Source organism: Meleagris gallopavo, chromosome 14, assembly GCF_000146605.3.
Source record: "Meleagris gallopavo isolate NT-WF06-2002-E0010 breed Aviagen turkey brand Nicholas breeding stock chromosome 14, Turkey_5.1, whole genome shotgun sequence".
Classification (NCBI taxonomy): domain Eukaryota; kingdom Metazoa; phylum Chordata; class Aves; order Galliformes; family Phasianidae; genus Meleagris; species Meleagris gallopavo.
The window spans coordinates 9777379-9781768 of NC_015024.2; the positions used below are offsets into that span (position 1 = coordinate 9777379).

General features: G+C 44.6%; 1 long non-coding RNA gene across 2 annotated transcripts; it reads right to left on the reverse strand.

Moving 5' to 3' along the window:
• Window positions 1-326: 326 nt before the first annotated feature.
• LOC109369938 lies at window positions 327-4078 on the reverse strand. 2 transcript variants are annotated; one of them, XR_004161308.1, is made up of 3 exons: window positions 3815-4078; window positions 3273-3359; window positions 327-1892 (listed from the first exon to the last, which is right to left on the reverse strand). It is a non-coding gene; the product is annotated as an uncharacterized LOC109369938 (long non-coding RNA). The 2 variants fall into 2 exon arrangements; XR_002119623.2 differs by having other exon boundaries at window positions 3273-3694.
• Window positions 4079-4390: the final 312 nt, after the last annotated feature.

Consider the following 4390-nt stretch of genomic DNA (forward strand, 5'->3'; position numbering starts at 1 on the left):
TGTAAAAAGAGGGCAGGTTACGCTGGCCCAGATGGGAAAGGGGGAAGCAGGAGTCTGGGCAGGGCACTGAGATAAAACAAGATATAAAATATTGATATGAATAATGATGGGATCTGTAGAACTGGGCACTGGCACCAACTGGCCTGAGAGGTGGTGGTGTCCCATCTCTACAACAGCCCAGGTCAAGCTGGATGGGCTCTGAACACCTGATGGAGCTGTGGGTGTCCCTGAGCATTGCTCAGATTATTCTATGGAAATGCATTCCCTCCTTATTGTTCCCATTCCTTATTGAAGGAGGGAGAAAGAATAAAAGATTGAGGAGAGGAAAAAAGCTTTAGCCTTTGCAACAGGGATACAAAAAATAAAGTGAGAAAGGGAGCTTGCTGGAGAGTATCTCTTTCCTTTGGGCACTGAAGTGTTCTGACATCAAACCTTCTGTCCTCATTAAGAAGCCCCAAGTCTAGCATTGTGACATCTTTATTCACACACCCCAAGTCTTCAAAGCCTTCAGGAGATTTCCTTAGTGGATTTAACATAAAAAAATATCAGCAGATGAAACAGACCAAAAGGCAGCCCAGTGCACTCTTGTTTTAATTAGACCTTGGATGGAGGAAGCAGGGGGGGAAAGAGGGAACAGAACCATTGCAATGAACATTAAGGTGTGAATGCAAACACATGTATGCAATCCTGATCAACAGAACTCAACTTTTCTTCTTTCATAAGCTTTTGGTGTAGCAGAAAGACCCCAGATCTCACAGCAATAGCTACTTTTTTGTTTCCAATCTCAAAACAGTTCCGGATTCACCTCTCCAATAAGAAATACTACAGGTGAAATACATATTTCAGCTGCCTAAACAAAAAGCATGAAGTTTAACTAAAAAGCAGCAAAAAATAAATAGATAAGAGGTAGATGCAACAGAGAAAAACTGAGCATTCACCAGCAGAATCGAGGAAGAACTGCTGCAGTTCTGCTGCTCATTTTTCCTTTTTTTTTTTGTTAAAATTTTCCTGTGAATTTCCAAGCCATTTGTTTGACTTCTGAGTCACTTCTGCTGACTTGAAATGTGCAGTGTGACCCACTTGAATATGCAGGTGATGCAGCATATTGGATGGTCCCAGTGGGGTGACAGCAGTTCTTCCTACTCTGAATTTGCTTGTAAATTAGGTGAATAACTTTTCTTTTTATTATTTTTGGCAAATATTTGCTACACTTTTTTTTTTAATTGCCTTTTCTGTTTACCACCCCTTATACCAAAACACATTCACTTGAATGCTTGTGAGAAGCAAAACCACAAAGAACTGCAGTGAAATTAATTTGCAACAGTTTCAAATGAATATTTATGAGCCTTCTCCTCAGCTTCTAGCCAGGCCGAGGACAAAGTTAGCTTCTTCTTGCAGAGAGCAAATATCAAGTAATAATTAAAAATTCAATTAAAGAAAACAGAACTTACACTCTCTTCCTTTTAGGTGCTCTCGGGCCATCTCTGGTGATTTCCAAGGGAACACCAAGCTGCTATCAGGTTTCTGAGTCTTAAAGCTCAAGTTTTATAGGGCAACATTAGCCAATTAAAAGCAACATTGCTTCCAGCCCCCAGGAACAGGTGCACTACTGAGGTTCCATGGATGAGAATCCAGAATCATGAAGGTTAGGCAAGATCACTTGGACCACCACATCCAATCCCAACCCACACCCACCATGCCCATAGCTACAACCCTCAGTGCCACATCTCCACAGTTCTTGAACACCTCCAGGGATGGTGACTCCAGCACCACTCCCTGGGCAGCAGTGCCAGTGCATTACCACTCTGAGAAGTTTTTCCTAATATCCAACCTGAATTCAACATCTCCATAGAGGGTACACAATTTCAGCATACAAGCAACGTAACTGTCATCTGTAAAATATAAGAAACATTTAAATTGTCAACAGCAACAGAAAACAGAAATAAAAGCATTCCCCATTCCTGCCCATGTCAAGACATATACTAATCTAGTCTCAATTAGAGCATTATTAACTAAACCTTACACCTGGCCCTACTCATTTACAGCTATTCCTGTTGACAATTGCACTGATTACTAACTACAGCAATGGACTGGGTTTTTCTCTCCAGCATCCACCACCCTCTTCCAATTTACACTTTGCAACAAGCTCGCATTGGGTAGGAGAGAAAGAAAGATCTATGTAGAAGCCAGAGGAGTGCTAGGAATACCAGCAGCACAGATGAGCTACCACCCTCACAGAGGTAGATCCGCCCAGGGACAGGGCAATAAATCCCCCAGCAGGCTCAAATTCCACTTAATTACAGAACCAGCTGATACCTAATAGAAATGAAGTGGATCCACATGCCTGCTCTCACTTTGTAGCCTGTGGCTGTGAGCCAGTCAGAAAAGTGGGGGTATTGATTTGATTATCTTGTTTGTCCACCTAGACTTGCTAGTTGCATCTGCTTTTCCCAGTTCAAATGAAGTGTTTTCCACTGATTAATTAATTTTAATTTGTTTTCTCTTCAAGTGCAAGATTTGTTTTTTATTGACAAGCAAGCATCCATGTTTGTAAGCACCTACAATTAAGCAGTGCCCCTGCGCTGCTAAAAGCTAACACTCTCCCTGTTTTGCTAGAAGTACTTCATGTATCGACTGAAGCCTCCTCTTTTGCCTACATAGCTTCTAGAAAATACCGCCCTGCATCACACAATTACTAGTCTCCTCATGGATACATGCAGCCTACAAGCTAGGAAGAGCCTGACCTCCCTCCAGCCACACGCCTTCAGATCCATCTCTCCACCACTCCACACCCTCTGCCACCTGAAGGCTGTGCTGTACCCATTGAGCTGCTTTTATAGGCAAGACGAGGAGCACCACCAAGCCCTTTTCCCAGCACCTTGCACCTCGAGCCCCTGGTTGCTGTAGGCATAAGCTGCCATGCTCTATTACACCCAGATGCAGCTGTAGTGAAAGACAGCAGGAAGGGGTTAAAGGGAAAAAAGGCTCTTTTGAGAGTGCTGGAGATTTTACTCCTTTCTGAAAGCCAGACCTTGGGTGTATTTCAATTAGTGCCACAAATGCATTCATTTCAGCCTAGTTCATTAGCAAGTTGTGCTCCACTCAGTCATTAAGAGCAGAGAAATATGAGTAATAAAATGCCAGGCTATCTGTATTTTGCTTAATGCTCCTCAAACACATCAACAAGCCATAAATGCCAACAGGGCAAGAAAGTGCATAGTAGGAAGGGATTTATGCACTCACAAAACCCTCAGCTTCAAATTACACCTCACCAGGGAAACACAGGGCTGCTCCTCCTGCTGCTGGTACCAGTGCCTGCTCCTCTCAGGCTTCCTCTGCAAAATGGAGGTAGGGAGCATCTGCAGAAACACAACATTTTGCTAGGGAGATGGCTTCCATCACGGACTCCCTGGCTGAGAAAAGCTTGAGGAATGAGGCAGAATACAGAGTCTCCCTCCGGTCCCATGACATTGCTGTCTCTGGTTCTTGTTGGGTGCAGCACAGACAGAACACCTGTAACTTCAAAGAGATGCCACTTGTGGTGTGATCTACAGCTCTTTGGGACTAATGGCAAAACAGGTGGTGTTACTGGTGAATAACCAGTGCTCCCCCCATTATCTGGTTTGCACAGATACCTGCAGAGATGCACGTATCCTACCATCTGCTGCCCAATGCCACTGCTACATCCAGGCTCCTTAGACAGCAGAATAGGAAACAGAATCATTAAGGTTGGAAAAGTGCTCCAGATCACCAAGTCCAATCATCTACCTGTAACAGCACAATGAGAAGACGTTACAAAAAGAAGAATGCTCACCTCTCTCTGAAGATCTAGGCTCAGGTTAAAACTCCACAGAGGAGAGATCTCCAACAAAAGGTCCTTCCTCAGTGGCTGCCAGCCCTTAAATGAGGTCTAAGTGGAGTAGAGCCAAGCTCCACCCCTTCTGGTATCACAGGTGAATTACCTTCACCTGCGCTCCCAGGGCTGACTGGGTCGTTCCTCCAGATGCTCAATTAGTGGTTCAGGCTGTGACTCAGCAGTTCCCATACACTATCCATCTCCACCATGCCCATAACCATGTCTCTCAATGCCACATCTCCACAGTTCTTGAACACCTCCAGGGATGGTGACTCCACCACTCCCTGCCAGTGCCTTTTTGCTTTCAGAGAAGAAATTTTTTCCTTATATCCAATGTGAACCTCCCCTGGCACAACAACAGCAGCAGCAGACACCACTGTGTTCCTGGCCGAAGGCACTGTGCTGCCCAAAATTTTTCAGAGCCGTGCAAGTGATGAATTAGCTGCTTGCTGGAAGGGAACAGAGCCAGAAATAGCTCTCAGCTGGCCATGGATATCATCAGCTCCCATCACAGTCAGGCAGGGATTGCTGGCC